Genomic DNA, 18,524 nt, shown 5'->3' on the forward strand with positions numbered 1-18,524 from the left:
TCAATACTTATTTTGGGTTCATTTAAAATTTTATATCATTATTAATTATTTTATCAAAATAATTATATGAGTGATAAAATTTTGTTGGTTCTCTATCAAAGTGATATTATATCTTTAAGATAATATTGATTTTATTTCACAAATCAATTCCAATAAAAATTTTAATTCTAAATCAATTCATTTTTTAAAAATATAAAAAATACAACTCCGCTAGAGAAACAATGAGAAATGTTAACAGTGTGAAGGCTAGATATTTAACCCAATAGGAATAAAAAATGAAAACTACTCCATTGATTACCCTAAATCCAAAAAACCCCATTCAGTTATTTCACAAAATAACCATCCAAACCCTAAATTACAAAAAATTTTCACCCCCAAATCCCTCTTTCTCCCTAGCCGGCAACCACCCCCACATTCATCACTAACCACTCTATCTCACCAACGTCAGAGACATCCTCACTGTCTAGCTTCGACCCTAGTGCAGCCCCCTTTCTCACGCGCATCTGTCTCCGTTGCCGGCAGCCAACAGCTCAGACGGATGCCACCGTCCCATCGCGGGTCTTTGTATCTTCCGCCGGCATCCTCCGTCAAGGCAGGCTTGCATCCTTTCCGTCGCGCGTCCTTGGTGTCCGGCTTGCCTCTCTCTCCCGCGTCGGTACCCTCCTTAGGGGTCGCGTTCTGCCACCACCGTAATAATAACCATTCGGGTAGGTATAGAAATGAATATCCGACATCTGTAAACAAAAATAATCATCCAATTACTCACTAAAACGACCATCTGCATACATAATGCCTGAAATAACCATTCACCATCATAGTGAAATGAACATTTGGACGTGAGGAGGCGTATGAAACGGTAGTTGCGTATGTCCTTTTTATGTTGCAGATGGAGATGTTAGGACGATGAACTCCGCCAGCTTCAGGGTGCCTGCCGAGCAGCGCATTGGTGGGCTGCACGAAGGATGCAATGTGCGTGAAGGGTGTACCTGCTTGAACGTTCTTGGAGAGCAGGGCGACGTCGGTTAGTGTTTTGGGCGGCAACGACTGATGTTTTTGGTGGCGTCGGACCAGAGAGATAGAAAGAAAATGGATGAAAAGAATGCTCTGTAAAACAAAAATTACACGGGGAGAAAAAAAGTTATCGTATACGTAACTGCACCATTTGTAAATCTTTATTTTTTTAATTCAAAATTTAAAATTACTAAAAATTAATTAAATTAATTATCTTTTGATTTCAGTTTTATTTTTTTATTGTTCACATTGTTCATTAAATTTATTGTCTTCTTATATTTTCTTCTAAAAAATAATACTCCAAAAATATTTTATTAAAGATACTCTAAGAACAACCAATTCAATACTTACAACATGACACTTAACGTTCAATTCAAACATATTAACAAAATAACGTTCAATTCAAACATATTAGCAAAATAGCTTAAGTATCGGTCGTTATACAAGTTGACAATAAAAATAATGAAGAAGTCTCAGGAAGAACGGAGACATAGGCCGAAGTGATTTTTTTTTTTTTTTAGAATATAGTTGTCTTTAATAAAAATGGTCAAGCATAGAATGAGTTTTCACTCGAACTTTAAGTAGCATATTACTTGATATAATTCACATTAGAATATATTTACCAAGGACTCAACAATGAAAACCGGGTGAAGGAGCAAATCATTGAGGGCCAATTTAATTTAATAATGTTAAAATTTGTAGAAACAAATTGACGCAAATTTCTAAGGTTTTAAGGGCTAAATTTAGCATTTATCAATTAATTAAAGAGATAATGTTCTAAAGTTAACTGAACTAATTAATTTTGTACTTAACTTTTTAAATGATCAACTAAATTTTTTATTTTTCGAAAATTGACTTTCGTTCATTCCAGACCAATCTTCTATCTCTCCACTTTTTAATACAGGTTGATGTGAACAATTAAGTGCTACCACAGTAATGTGTTTATTATGATGTCCAGTTTAGTTCATGAGACTAAATTAAATAAAATTTGGTGACCATTAATTAAGTCATATATATTCGGCGAATATATTTATGTTTCAAAAAAAAAAAAAGAAGAGTAGTATTTTTTGAATTATAAAATCAAATTTAATTCTAAATATTAAATTTTAAACCTTAAATTTAAATAATAAATTTTAAATTTTAAATACAGATTCTAGTCATTATATAAAATATAATAAATAAAGAACTAAAATTTGTTAATTAATAAGAAGCGAAACATTTTTTATTTAATAAAAAACGTTTAAAGATGAACTTATATATTGACACATATGGATTATAATTAATAGCTATCAGCATGAATTACAACGAACTCCAACGATCCCAACATGAATTATTTATGCAGTTTTTCCATACATATGATTCCCGTATCTAATCTGCGGGTGAATTTGTTTCCCTCAAAGCTAGCTTGTGGTAGTGGTGCATCAAAGATATGCCATATATGCCATATGGTATGATTAATTAGGCGAAGTCTTCTAGAGAGTCATTTCAATAAAGATATTTAAAATATTTTTTAAAAATATTTTTTATTAATTAAAATTTAATATATATATATATATATATATATATAATTGATTAAATTATGTTATTTTTGTTAAAATTAAATTAGACAAATTAATTTGACTGAAAATTAGTAAATTAAATTTTAAACCAGTCTAAATTAATATTTTTATAAAAAAAACTACAATAATTTTATTATAAAAAATAATTAAAATATTTTTATTATGTATATATATTTTAATTTTAAAAACTCTCAATTCTAATTTTATAACGACACAAAAAAAATTGTTAGAATTTAAAAATTTCAAAATTTATAATAATAATAATATTTTAATTATTTTTTATAATAAAAATATTATAATTATTTTTTATAAAAAATATTAATTTAAATAAATTTAAAATATAATTTATTAATTTTTTAATTAAATTAATTTATCTAATCTAATTTTAATAAAAATAATATAATTTAATTAATTATATATATTAAATTTTAATTACTTAAAAATATCTTTAAATAAAAAAATTTTAACCGTTTTTATGTAAGTAACTTGCATTCATTCTATGTTGTTGCCTTACGATCAAGGTTGCGAGAACCGGACCGGTCAATGAACCGGTGAGACAACTGGTTCACTAGTTCGACCGGAGTTCAATCGGGATTCAACCGGTTTAATTAAATATTAAATAAAATTATTAAAAATTTAATATATAATTTTATATATTTAAATTCATTAAAATTCATGAATTTTTAAGTAAAAAAATTTTAATAGAATTTAAGATATAAAAATTTGAAGATGAAAAGTTCATTGATAATATTCAGATTGAGTTAAATTTATTGATAACTTTAAAACAACTAACTGAGGCAGAATTTTCACTGCAAAAAATTAAAGATCTTGCAGGCAACATTGTCAAGCCAAGGCTAATTATTCAACATCAATTCTCTTATACAATTCAATTATTCCTTTTTGGGCTGCCAATATACAATTCAATTGAATAACACATTGATGAAATTTCTTATTATGCAACAAGCCTCTTATAACTAACCAAACCCTAACTAGATTCAACAAATTCAATGCTTTTCAACAACAAAAACTCAGAATACAGAGTTACAGACAACTCAACCTCCAAATCCAGAAACAGAAAAACTAAGTGAAACAATTCAAATTAAATTCAGACTCACATTAAAGAACAACCCAACTCAGAACACAATCACAATTCAGAATCTAATACAAAAAATCAACGCAGAAGCCAGAATCTTAGAAATCAAAACTAAAGAAGCAGCGGCTTACTGGAGACACGGCGAGGGAGGAATGACGGTGGTGACAGTGAGCTCAGAAGAGGATCATCAGTTTCTTTTTTTTATTTTAATTAAAGTTTCAAAACCAGATCAATTTCAGTACTGCACCATTCAAACAAAACAAATCAAATTCAAAACAACACAATTTACACAAAAATGTATACATATATACACAAAATTGAATCAGAGGAAACAGATCTAGAGAGAAAAACAGAGAAACCGAATGAAGCAGCAAGCATATTCAGAAGCAGCAAAAAATTTTCATCATTAAGCAACAAACAGAAGCAGCAAAACATATTCAAAATCAACAACAGCAATGATTCAGAAAACCATGAATATAATGAAACAGCAAGCATATTCAAAAGCAGCAAAAAATTTTCATCATTCTGAATATAATGAAACAGCAAGCATATTCAGAAGCAGCAAAAAATTTTCATCATTAAGCAACAACCAGAAGCAGCAAAACATATTCAAAATCAACAACAGCAATGATTCAGAAAATCATGAATATAATGAAACAGCAAGCATATCCAGAAGCAGCAAAAAATTTTCATCATTAAGCAACAAACAGAAGCAGCAAAACATATTCATTATTCAAAATCAACAACAGCAATGATGAAAATCAAAATCATAAATCAAGAAGGCAGCATAGAACAGGCGAGCTCACAGAACCTCAGAAAATCAAAATCCAAAATCAAGAAGGAGCATAGAACAGAGTCTTACCGAATTCAGAAGGACGCGGGCTCGGCCGGTGGTGGTCGCGGCTGCTGTGGATGGTTGTGGGTGGCGAATGAGGGTCGGGCTAGGTGACGTTCGACGACGAGGAGGCGGGCTCGGCCGGTGGTGGTCGCGGCTGCTGTCGATGGTTGTGGGTGGCGAATGAGGGGCGGGCTAAGTGACGTTTGGCGACGAGGAGGCGGGCTCGGCCGGTGGTGGTCGCGGCTGCTGTCGATGGTTGTCGGTGGCGAATGGTGGCCTTGCTGGGTGAATGGAGGCTGGCGCAGATTAGGTTAGGGGAAAGGGGAGCTGAGCTCAGATTGAGATTAGGGTTAGTGGTAGTGGGTTAGGTTTCGGCGCTACGCGTTTGCCTTTTCTTCTTTTTTTTTTTTTTTTTTTTTTTTTTTTTTTTAAGCCAAAACGACGTCGTTTTGGCATTGAAGCTGCAAACCACTAAACCGCCAAAAAACCGGACGGTTCTTCTAGTTTGCCGATTAACCGCCAGTTCGACCGATTTTTCCACCGGTTGTTTGCCAAGCGGTTTTCTATGTCACCCGGACCGGCTAGGTCACCGGTTCCCGGTTATTCCGGTTGAACCGGCCGGTCCGGTCTGGTTTTCAGAACCATGCTTACGATTTTGAAGAATGTGAAGATAAAGATGATTGCTATGTGGTCTGATGTGTTTGTTTATCATGAGTTAGTGGTTTCCAAGTGCTGAGTTGCCGAATTGGTGATTAACTAATTATAGCAAGTCGGTCGAGGCTTTTTCCTAGGCCACATAAATTGCTTTTGCGGTTCGGTGTTCCCACTCAGAGTTTGATGATGATGAATGATTAGGCAGCATTATGTGATGCATAGCCTCGGTGTACCATTTTGTCTTAAGATAGTTTTCATAATTTTTTCTTCTTTTTTGGAATTTATTTTGCCTTGTTATATTGGTATAATGATATATATTATCTTTTTTTTTTTTTCATTCTCTACCTGAGTATTGTTTCTATTCAACCCCTTTTTTTTGGGATACATTAAATAGAAGTATGAATGTATGATGGCATCTTAAATTATTGCTAGTAGGTTAGTAGCACTAAAGTTGGAGCATTCTATTCAAAATATATAGTACAGGGAGAGTTTTAAATATATCGAGAACACTAGTATCTCAGTTGTTTTAATCGTTAATCTAAATTATAAAAAAATATATAATATATATTAATTAAAATCAATAATTAAAATAACTGAAATATTAATATTTTAAATACACTTAAAATTTTTTTTATAATATACTAGTCTTCGGTGTGGTACACGACAAATTTTTATAAATATGTATTTTATCTAATTGTATGGTATATTTTATTTCTTTTTACAAAAATCAGAAAAAATAGCATTACTACACGATGAACAAGTTTTTTGGTAACTAATAAATTCATTCAACTAAGTTAGTCTAATAATTAATTGGTCTAATGCATATTATTTCCATAAATGTATATGTAAATCACACGCACTTTAATCTTAGGTTTTTTTATCATTTTTTTTGTTGTCAAATTATGTATTTTAGTAAATGTGCTTTTTTTCATAATCTTTTTTTTTTTAAAAAAATTGTGTTTAGATAAAAATTTCTTTGTATTTTATCTATATTTTTCTTAAAAATTGATGTATTTACTGTAAAATATTTTGTTTTACCAAAAAAATACCGATAATAAGAAAAAGTACTAGTAAGAGAAGAAAAACAAAAGGAAAAAAGAAACGATATTAAAAAAAAGGATAAAAAGAAAGAAGAAAAAACATGGGACAACCATGACAATTGACAACTATAATGATCGCTGCTACCACCTTCCCTCCTTTTTTTTCCCCTTATCATCCTCTTCCTTTCTCTACCACCATACCATCAACTAACAGTAACAATATATAAGTTCTTAATTATTATTCTTTACCGAATATACTCTTTCAATTAACCATTCTTTAATAATTTCAAGTCTTAACACTTTGAACAGCACACACACAATCCATAGTCGGAACTCAGATGGTACCATGTAGCGGATAGCCATATACATAAACCAATGATATCTTTTAAAACAATGATGTCACAAATCTTTGGATTTTAGCCTATTTCAAAGAAAAACGAAGCTATGTCCAACATAAGGTGGTATTCATCAAACAAAACCAATGCTAAAATACATCTTACTCACTTGAGATTGGTTAAGTAAGCCTAAGCTTTCGCTTATCATAATTTAATTCATTATTGGCCTTGGTCATCAACTACTCCAAGCCTTTCTTTTAGTCATAAAACCAAATCGGGTCCTTTCACGGCCACAACCTGTCATATCTTCATTCCTCAAACGAAACCTCATCTCATTCCATTGTTTGCTCCAAACTCGCCTAGGTTCTGTCTTATTACCTCAAAGACACCTTCAAAATCACAAATAAGTCAAGCATATGCTTACATTTGTCCATCAAACATATTTGCTTGCAATAGTGAAATAGCAAACAACCTCAAAATTCTGAAATTTATGTCTACATGATTGTTTATTAAAACAAGATTTTCGACAAACTAAATATTATAATTTTCTTGGCGCTGTAGCACACTACAAGAAAAGCAGTCTATTGTCATGCTTCTAAAACGTGCCAAAAAGTGGAAAAAAGCGTAGCGACAGTTTCTCATCACACTTTTTGAGCTATCGGCACTTTTTTGAAAGGGTCACATTTGCGAGCGTGCCAGTTGCCCTATCGCCACACTTTTGTCGATCTATTAGCACGCTTAATTTTTTGCTACGCTTTTATCTATTGTCAAACTTAAAAGCACAGCCGTATGTATAACCCTGTAACTACGCTTTTAAAGCGTATCCTCTGATGGACTTACAGCCACGCTTCTAAAAATGAGCTTATTGGTTTAGTTTTGGATATGCTTCGAAAGCGTGCCGATAGAGGAAGATATGACTATACTTTTTAACTGCACCAATTGTTTTCGGCTATGGCCACGTTTTTTTAGCGTGACCATTGTTTGGGCTACTGTACAATGGCCGCCTTTTTTAAGCGTAGCTATAAGCTAGCTCAGAATACTTATGGCTACGCTCTTTTTATCTATCTTCTAATAAATCTTGTAAAATTGACATATAATTTTAAATCATAGTTCGAGGAACTAATTTAAACTGACAAAAAATTACATATATAATTCTAAATCAACCAATCCAACATACATAGGCGAAAGACATAATATTAAACCACAAGATTGTTTTGATACATATGAAACACCCACTACAATCCAACAAAACATAATGAAAAAACAACACCCTCCATAATAATCAAACTTTGGCAAAACACACATCACTCAAACTTATCCTTCTTGAGTTGAAATTTCTTGGCTTGAGGACTAGTATTCAGAGATTTGAGGAATTCAGACCTAAAAGTAAAGGAGAAAATACATGTAAAACCATGTTGACAGATAGAAAACAGAAATAGAAACAAACATAAAGTAAAATAAAAACCATTAAAAATAAAAATAGAACGAAATCAGAATCAACAACCATAAACCAAAATAAAAAATAGATTAAAAATTCATAAAGCAAAAAAAAAAATCAGAATGAACAACCCAACCAAGTATAAAGCACAAATCAGAAAAGAATAAATTCAACAAATCATAATTAACAGAATCGAAAGTGCTAGTAGATTTCAGCTACTGTATCCTCTTCCACATGCTTCCTCCAAAGGTGCTAGTTGATTCCAAGCTTTGAACAAGCAAATCCACTCAAATGAAATTTAGAAAACCATCACCTTCATAAAAGCGTAGTCATTAACCCCTTTTCAGCCACGTTTTTAAAACGTGGCAAGAAAAAGCATGGCCAAATCTCTAATCAACTGTCACTTTCATAAAAGTGTGGCCATTAACCCTCTTTCGACCACACTTTTGAAGCATGATAAAAAAAAGCATGGTCAAATCTTCAATCAATCACCATTTTTATAAAAGCATGGCCATTGACCTTTGCAAGAAAAAGTGTGGCGACAGACTTTTTTCTTGTAGTGGCACTAGAATTAAGGGAAAAATTAAAGCTCCCCTATTCTCAAGTCATTGAAATAATATCAAATTTAGTATCACTAGACACATCCATCTTTCACCAAAATTTAGTCCCATTCGAAAATTTTGCCATAAAATAAAGAAATTGGCTCCGCAAGTTACTAATTTAACAACCAGATTCTACAAAATTAATAATCTTTAGAAATTCAACATAACAACCTAAAACATGAATTAATTCAAAACGTTCTTGGACACCAAATTGAGTTATTAAGGCCCCAAGACAGATGCTAGTCTATCTAAGTTCACCAATAATCCTCAAAATACAATCCTAAGTTTGTTCTAATTCATCAAACATAACTAGTTTCAACCAAATTAGCACCACCATCATCATCAACAACATATTCTAGAAAATCCAGCAAGCATACATCAATTATCAAGCCATAAAAGGGAGGGAGAAAGAGATTCGATGAGTGTTTGTGTGTGTGTTTGCTAAAACCATTCCTCTCTTTTGTATCTTGCACTTCTATTTATAAGATCGTACGTACCTAGGCGTGATGAATCTAATAGGCATTACAAACATTAATAGCAATTCACAACAATCATTGTAGCAATATGGCAAAGTAATATAAAGTATACTCTATTGACAAATGAAGTACTCAATTGATATATAAAGAGAGAATCAATGAAACAGTATACCAATAACACCCTAAGCTTAAGGGAGGTCTGCACTATCAAATAGCAACATAATACCTATCCCCTTTTCTTACACTATATTTCCCTTTTTATATCATAACTCATTTTTCAATCTGTTGTAACTAACTCTGACCTTAGCATAAGGTAATAATTCCCTGTAACACACTCCTATTTACTTCTCGTAGTCTTTCATCCATATGGGTGGTTTCCTCACCCTTTTGTTACTTGGGCTATTCTACATAATGGCTTTATTAGCCCTATCCTCTTATTTCTTTTGGGCCTCAGCATTGGCATTACTATTATATTCGCATCAATTACTCCCCCATGACAATGACCTTGTCCTCAAGGTTCTCAACGGGATACATCTTCACAAACTCAGACCAATTGACCCAAGTTATTTTTTCTCTTGGTGCACCTTGCCATTTTACTAATACTTGGACAGTTTGAGAACCATCGTCAAGTAGCCCATGCCTACTATCAATGATGGCAGCTAGAAGTGGTTTAAAAGGTAGAGAGAGGGAAAGGTCTGTGGTACCCTAATCATAGTCGGGTCCCCTTTAAATTCCTTCAGCAATGAGACATGGAAAATTGGGTGCACTGTCAGTTGGAAGTTCCAGCTTGTACGTGACAGCCCCTACTCGCTATAGCACCTTAAACAACCCATAAAACCACCTAGCAAGCTTTAAGTTACCCCGAGCTACTATTGAGTTTTGCCTATATGGATGCAGCTTCAATAGAACCTATTCACCAACATTGAACAATTTCTCTCAACGATGACTATCATCCAGGCATTTCTTTTGGTTTTGTTCTTGTTGGAGGCAAAACTTCAGTTCCATATCAAGAGACTCCCGCACTTACAGCAAGTTATTTACATCTTGAACTAAAGATGAGTGATGCACATACCCTAAAATGGTTTGGGTTAGAAACCCATATAATGCTTCATGTGGAGACATCTCAATTGTGGTGTGGAACAAGTTGTTATAACAAAACTCAACCCAATTGAGATAAACTGACCATTTTACAGGGTGGGCATGGGTGAGCATACACAGGTATTGTTCCAACATTTGGTTTACAACCTCCATCTGACCATTGGTCTGCGAATGATACGTTGTACAATAGAGCAGCTTAATTCCACAATTCACAAACAATTCTCTCTAGAAGCGACTTAAGAAGAAAGGGTCTCTATTAAAGCCCCCTTTTTACCATTAGCAAGAACTTGTTTAATTTGCATATCATAAGGAATTTGAACAACCGCTTCAAATACAGTATCGGAAAGTACCGTTTGTGGAACTTCAATATCCACGGGCTTATTAGCCAAATGGCAATTGGCACATACAATACGACCTGTCGCTTCTCGCGGATTTTCATATCCCTGTTGTGCAAAAATGGGATATGCATCTGAAATAGGTGCTCGAATTAATATATATATTATGAGCGATACGGAAATGGATCATTCATGTTTTGTGTTGTGAACAGACATTTCTATTTATATAATTTTCATTTTTTATATTTCTAATATATAAATATTCTAATTGATCGAATTTGTTTGACCTAAAGATGATTCTAGTTTCTACTTTATCATAAGTAAGGTTATGCTTTTACTAAAAAAAGAAACATTTCTTATTTTTCAAATCGATTTTTCTTTTCATTTCTTTAGTATTTATTCAAATTTTTAATATAAAAAAGAAATTGTTTTATTTTTGAGTAATAAAACAATAGTGGTAAGGAACCCATGATATCTTACCAATAAATTGATGAAATTCTAAGCAACGAGTTTGGCTGAGAAACCTGTCTTCAACAGAGTAATCTGGGCAGTCTTGCTGAATCTATCCACGACAACAAGTATAGCAGTAAAGCCATTAAAGTTTGGAAGCTTAGATATGAAAACAAAACTGATGTCATCCCATGGTTTTGCCGGGATAGGAAGGGGTTGAAGGAGACCTTATGGTTTAGTAGTGATATACTTCGTACATTGACATTCGACACAGCAAACGATGAAGCAGACAACATCTTGGCACATCCTAGGCCAAAAGAACAATTCACTCAGCCCCTTGTAAGTTTTCAAAACGCCACCATGACCCACTGTCAGCGCAGAATGAAACCGATTTAAGAGAGTAGTACGCAAATCAGCAAAATTTGGCACCCAAATTTCCCCTTGATACAACAATAAACCATCCTCAAACACATAATCGGAAGGCAAGTCACCATTCCTCAAGCGTTCTTGAAGTTGTAACATCTCCTCCATCTCACTATTAGCTCTCAATAATTCAGAAATGAGTTGAGATTGTGCCGCTTGAATTCTTGGAATCATGGACAACTGGCTTCCTTTTCTTGGCAGGATTGGGCATTGGTTGTCTTGTTGAACTTGCTAGGATGATATTCAATCTCAAAGTCATACCCTAGTAACTTTGAGAGATAGTGCTGCTACTCGGGGGTGAGGATGACTTGAGTCATGAGCTCCCTTAACCTTTAATGATCAGTCTTAATGAGAAACCTCTTACCTAGCAAATAGTGCCGCTATTTTGCAACTGCTTGAGTGAGAGCATAGAGTTCCCGCACATAAGCGGATGCTTGTGCTAAATGCGCCCCTAATTTCTTGCTGAAGTAGGCAATGAGATGACCACCTTGAGATAGAACCGTGCCAACACTAGTGCTAGAAGCAACCATTTCTACCATGAAGGTTTGGGAGAAATTAGGGAGTACCAGAACAAGGGTGTTAACCATCAGTTGCTTCAAATGGTGAAAATTCTGATAAGCGGATATGGTCTATTGAAAGACGTTCTTCTTCAATAACTCAATCAAAGGGAAGACAAATTGAGCATAATTGGCAACGAATTTTCTGTAATATCCAGTCAACCTAAGGAAGCCCCTTAATTGCTTTACCGTGGTGGGAATAGGCCAAGCTAAGATTGCATCTCTTTGTAGGATCTACCTTCACTCCTTCCTTAGAAATTACATGTTCCAAGTACTCAATCTGCTGTTGTAAGAATGCATATTTTGATTGTTTGGAAAAGAAATGGTTCTCCCGTAAAACTTGTAAAGTTTGAGCCAAATGCCTCAACTGCTCTTAACGGGTCTGACTATACACCAGTATATCATAAAAAAAGCATCAATAAACCGTCTTAAGTAAGGTTAAAAACTCAGTTCATGGTTTTTTGGAACATGGAGGGCGTATTTGTGAGGCCAAATGGCATGATCACAAATTCATAGTGGCCCATATGAGTCCTAAATGTCATCTTGTCTATGTCCTTCTCCCGTATTCTAATTTAATGATAGTTGCTCCTCAGATCAATCTTGGAAAATAATTATGTACCATGTAACTCATCAAGTATCTCATCTATGGTTGGAATTTGAAATTTATCCTTCACAGTGATTGCATTTAGGACTCTGTAGTCAACACAGAAATGCTAACCCCTATCATTCTTCTTCACAAGCAGAATCGGGCTTGAAAAAGCACTCTGACTGTCACGTATCACACCAGTTTGTAACATCTCAATCACTAGCCGTTCCATTTATTCCTTCTGAAAATGTAGATATTTGTAAGGTCTAATGTTTATCGGGGTTGCACCTGGGACATGACGGATTGGATGATCAATAGCTCATTGTGGTGGGAGTTGTGTGGGTTCTTCAAACACCTCAAAAAAATTCCTCTAGAACCCCTTAAACATCTTCATCAATCATGGGTGGAATTGATGTTGGTGATGAACCCCTGACCTCCAATTGAAACAAAGAGACAATATGCTGTCTACTATGGAGTTCCTTCAATTCTTTGAAACTCAATTTTGCCTCTTGTAATAAGCGTTCGCCTTTGAATGTGACCCATCTCCCTAGTACCTTGATCTTAATGAACAATTCCATATAATTAATGCGAATAGTACCTAGCCGCATCATCCAATGTACTCCTAGGACCACATATGCACCTTTGAGGTCCAGTACATAAAGTGTCCATAGAGAAGTTATACTCTTCTACTAATAATGAAAAATCTTGGCATTTAGCAGCACAATTAATGGAATCATCATTGCCCACCATTACCTAAAGTGTTGTTGTGGGGGGGGGGGTGAGAGGCAAATTGAGCTTCATGGAAATTGAACCTTTGATAAAATTGTGGATGCTGCCGCCATCAATCAAAATCAGCACAGGTCGATTGGCGTGTGTCCCGCATCCTCCAAATCAGAGTCATTCTCTTCTTCAGGTGTTTCGACAGAGCCATGTAAGAGCTCTTAGAGCTTCTCTTCAACTACGAAGAGCTGATAAAAAGCCTTACAATAATTCCCCTGGCTGTAATGTTTATCACAATAATAACACAAGCCCTTCTCCTTTCATGCTCGAATATCAATGCTGGTCAATTTCTTAAATGCCAGTGGGGTTATTTTTTGTGTTGGGAAAGAAGAGGGTGTGTTAGCAGATGCTATGGAGCTCATGGCAGGGGTAGCCACTGGGTGAGAACTCTTGGGGCTAGGGCTGATTGGGTTCAGGGTTCTGTTGGAAACAAACCAGTACGGGTTTTGGGCTGGGGCCTTATTGCTACGATTCCAAGATAAGCCCAGCATTGCTGCAATCTTCTGCTCATAGTGTTTAGCAATGGAAACAACCTCGACATAAGATATGGGTTAGGCTAGGAGCAATTCACATTTGAGTTGGTCCTAAAGCCCAACAACAAATAGGGAGATGATCCACTCTTCATTCAGCCCATTGACCTTGTTGGTCAACTCTTCAAGTTGGTTCTGGTACTCTTCCACTGATCCACTTTGCTTCAATTTTCTAATGGCAGTGTAAGGGTCATAAAAGATATTCTTTCTAAATCTGACTACTAGTGCTTCTAGAAATGTATCCCATGTGTAGTTGATGCTGTTGTTAATGCCCCATCGATACCACGCATATGCCGCTCCTACCAAATGAAACGATAACACCTGACTTCTCTACTCCACGGGTATATCAAACGTCTCCAAGTATTGATAGGTGCGGAAGACCCAATCTTCCACTCTTTCGCTATCAAACATGAGAACATCAGCGACTTTCACCTTTAGTCGAGGCCACGGCCCATGGTTGTTCAGTGTCCATGCATACTGATCCCGTACCGAAATTGCCATCTGCGGCATCGTCACCAGCGGGGCCATAATCAGCAGCCTTCATTTTTAGCTTCACATTTTCACGTAGCAACTTCTTAATAGATCACAGTGAGGAGTTCATGTTTGTGAGTTGAATTTGCATATTGGCGATCCTCTCATTTGCCTCCACCCACCCGCGGCTAAGAGTGGTTACCTCCTATTTGTTGGAGAAGGTGAGTTCCTCCGGTCGATTCAAATGAGTTCCATTGGCCATGGCGACACTTGCTCTCAATGAAAGTACCAATTAATAAGCACTACAAACAATAATAACAATTCACAACAATCACAGTAGCAATATGACAAAGTAATATAAATGTACTCTATTGACAAATAAAGTACTTAATTGATATATAAAGCAAGAATTAATGAAACAGTATACCAATACCACCCTGAGCTCAAGGGAGGTCTGCACTATCAAATCAACATAATACCTATCCCCTTTTCTTACACTATAATTCCCTGTGACACACTCCTATTTACTTCTCGTCAAGGTTGCGAGAACCGAACAGGTCATTGAATTAGTCAAGCAACTAGTTCAATAGTCCAACCGTGGTCGAACCGTGGTTGAACTAATTTGATTAAATATACAATAAAAGTATTAAAAATTCAATATACAGTCTCAAGTATTCAAATTCAATTATTTTTCAACTAATAAAATCCATAATTTTATAATTTCACATATAACTTGTACATATTTTATCTTTAAAAATTCACAAAATAAAAATTTTTTAAATAACTTATAAGATCTAATTAAGTAATCAGCAACAATATTCAACAATATTCATCACATTAACAACAAAAAATTAGAATAAAAAAATTTTAACATTAATTTCTTATAATTAAATAATTAACAACAATGAAAAAATCAACTTTTACAAAAATTCAGAATCATAACAAATTTCAACAAAAACTTCTAGTCAAATATTCAACAAAATTGTAATTTTTTTGGTCACTAAAGTTCAGGAATCTTTTAAGAATGAAACCATGTGTATATTATTAATATATGACATATAGTTCACAAAGCAAGAGTTTTTCTACTGTTTTCTATGACTAAATTCACCATTTTAACACCAACGATTGCTATAACATAGATCATGAAGATTACGTTAGACTATTATTATTTTGAATCTATCACATACCTCAAAGCATGGTTTTCAGTATCTGCAACTAACACAAATAATATTTTTCTTTGCAATATAAGCAACGCCCTAAAAACAAGAACAGAAAAAGTAATGTATCATTATTGAGACTGAGGAAACTGTGGAGTAACCACCATTCTCATTTCTTCATCACTCGTGACGGAGAACAGATAGGCGAGCAGAAAGGCAATTTTGGTGGCGAGCTGATGACAGAGACGAAGTAGACGAGCTGTACAGTAGCAAGGAGAGGGATGTGGGTGATGGAGGAGCCGAGAAGTTCTTACACTAGAGGTGAGCAACGGCGAGGTGAGCAGAGGTTGGAGACCGAAGAGGCGAGCCGACAAGATGAATGACGGTGAGGTGGGTGACGTGAGTGACGGCGATGTGTCCAAATAGAGATTCCACAGCAAGGAGAAGAGGGTGATTCGCTCTGATAGGATTTTTTTCACTAAAATTTGGGGGGAGATTTGTGACTTATGAGAGAATGAAGGGGAAGAGGAACGGGTTCTGAAGCTATTTTTTTTCTTTCTTGTATTCCCCTCAAAAAGCCGTTGTTTTAAGAGGAAGTAGCAAACCGGACTTTCAAAAAACTGAATCGGTTCATCTTGTTCAATAATTAACTGTTGGTTTGGTCAGTTTTTTTACCGATCCTTTGCAGAACGATTTTGGATATCAATCGAACCAATCGGAGGACCGATTTTTGATTAATTGGTCAAATCAGCCAGTCGAATTTGGTTTTCAGAACCTTACTTCTTGTAGTCTTTCATCCATTCCTCACCCTTTTGTTAATTGGACCATCCTGTTGTTTTTTTGGGCCTCATCATTGGCATTACTATTACTATTCCTATCAGAATTCCTCCACTAAAATTTTATTTTCAAAAGTCACATGCACATAAAATTTATTTGTAATTAATAGAATAAAACATAAAAAACATAATTAATAATTTTTTGAATCTGTGACCATAAATAAAATTAATCAAAATTGACCACAAGCATAAAACAAATAATTAGGCCAAATAAATAGATAGAAATTTATCTGTCTTAAAACATATTTATTTTGCTCATAAGACAGAAGATAATCTGTCTCTATTAAATTATTATTTGACACATAAATAACTGATGAATTATGCGAAATTGTTCCGTTATAAGACAATAAAGACACAATAAATTATTAAAAGTCGAAATATCATTTTTACATTATTAGAAGGCTAGTTGTCATTTTAGCAAATTAATAGGATTGGGATGGGATTTTATTCTTTAATTAAAATTAGAATTTTTGAAAATTGGATGTTAAGTCTTTACTCAACCAAATATCAAATGATTTAAAGAACTAAACTCCTAATGTATATGTCTATTTAGCTGATTTGATAGTCATATAAGCTTTTTGGCGAGGTTAGGTTAATTTAAAAACTTCTTAAAACGTTTTCCTAATGAGTGTGTAATCTTGAAAAGCAAAACAAAGAAAAAAAGGAACAAGGCGCCATTACATCAAGTATATAATCATTTACGCTAGTTATACATTCACGTTTGCAGCACAACGTATGCAATATATACTAGTAGTAATATGCAATTCCAGTAAATCTGTAGGTAAAATAGAGTAAACACCCAACCCGATCCCTGTCCATTTCTAATTAGGACAACGCGATCCCTCACCAAAAAAGTAACCCACGCCGGTCCTTGTCTATGCAAAAAATAAGTCATCGCGCCTCCTCTCGTATATCCCCCATCCATAGTTGACGGAAAAGTCTGATGTGTCACTTACCGGCGCTGATCTGGCAGTTAGTCCATCCAGTTAAGTGCCAACGTGGATAAGGGGGAACGGACAGGGGGTCAATTTGTCCCCTTGTCACATTCAAAAACGACGCCGTTGCTAGATTAAGAAGGAGAAAATGTTTAATTCATCTTTTTCGTTCCCCAACCTCTGCACAAAGTATTCATAGTCTAAACAATAACGAAACCCTAGGGGACCATGGTTGGAAGTGGAGAACGTTGCGCATCCTCCAACTTGTGAGCTAGTGATAGTTAGAGTTATACCATGAACTCTAATGGGAGTATTGTAGGTAGAAGGAAGAAGAGATGGGTCTCCCCAAAATGCTGTTGCGGGTCTGATGCTGTTCTGTTCATGTCTGGGACCAAAAGTAATCCGGATAGGTTATTCTTACAGTGCCCTAAATTCAAGATATGTTCATAGAAAATTTTGTGTTGAATGTGTTCGATTTTATACTTAGTTTCAGGTCTGTTCATGGTTTAACCTTTTTGAATTTGTCTATATGTAGACTGCAGAAGGATGTTACTCGTTTTTTGTATGTGGCTAGATGATTATGTCTCTTCCTTTAATAAGCATATTTCGAAGACAACATCAAAGGGGGTATTGTCGCAGAACCAGCCGCGATTTGAAGGCCTTAGTGATGCGGTGGATGATAAATTGGAAGAGCTAGAAATTAAGTTGATTGGATTAGAAAACCAATTGGGAAAGAGCAGGGTAAAAATGGGTGAAAGTAGATGCTTTGGGGGGGGGTTAGGTTGTAGTATTTTTTCATTTTTGATTGGGGTTATGGTTGCCTGTTTATTTGGAACTATGTATGCAACCTAATGAATAATTTTCGGATATCTAAGAACTGTATGACAAGAAGAGATTGGATATGTAAAAATTGTGGATGTAAGTTATATGAAGATGAATTATTATAATGACTGTTCAAAGTTTGTTATCTGAACTTAATGCAAATTAGAGCAGCAAATATTTGTGCATGTAACATATATTGAAGTAAACCTTGTAAAGCATAGCAATTCATACCATTATATTCATATTGTCAAGAAACATGTAATTAATATGTTCACAGTATTAATATCATTGCAAAGGCAACATAGCCCTAATCAAAACTTACACATTTGTAAATACCAAAATACCAAAATAACAACTAAACATTTGTTGACATAATTGTATCCTTCAAACTAAAGTCTCAAAATACCAAAATAACAGTATCACATATCTCAGTATCACATATCTAAATCCCTATTATAAGTGTCACTCCTGCTTAGGAGGCCTGAGTCCTGGAGGCCT

At 34.7% G+C, this 18,524-nt stretch overlaps 1 protein-coding gene across 9 annotated transcripts in view; it reads left to right on the top strand.

The window, feature by feature from the left end:
* The window catches only part of LOC130933375 (uncharacterized), a 43,569-nt gene that overhangs the window by 12,261 nt on the left and 12,784 nt on the right, over nucleotides 1-18,524 (top strand). For 2 of the 9 annotated variants that reach the window (XR_009067693.1, XR_009067695.1), the window contains exon 9: nucleotides 17,740-18,113. The exons of the other annotated variants lie outside the window; for them this stretch is intronic. The gene's annotated coding sequence lies outside the window, so the exon portion shown is untranslated. Of the gene's footprint in view, nucleotides 1-17,739; nucleotides 18,114-18,524 lie in introns of those variants that run through there. 9 annotated transcript variants of the gene reach the window in all.

The sequence above is a fragment of the Arachis stenosperma genome, chromosome 6, assembly GCF_014773155.1.
Source record: "Arachis stenosperma cultivar V10309 chromosome 6, arast.V10309.gnm1.PFL2, whole genome shotgun sequence".
NCBI classification, from domain to species: domain Eukaryota; kingdom Viridiplantae; phylum Streptophyta; class Magnoliopsida; order Fabales; family Fabaceae; genus Arachis; species Arachis stenosperma.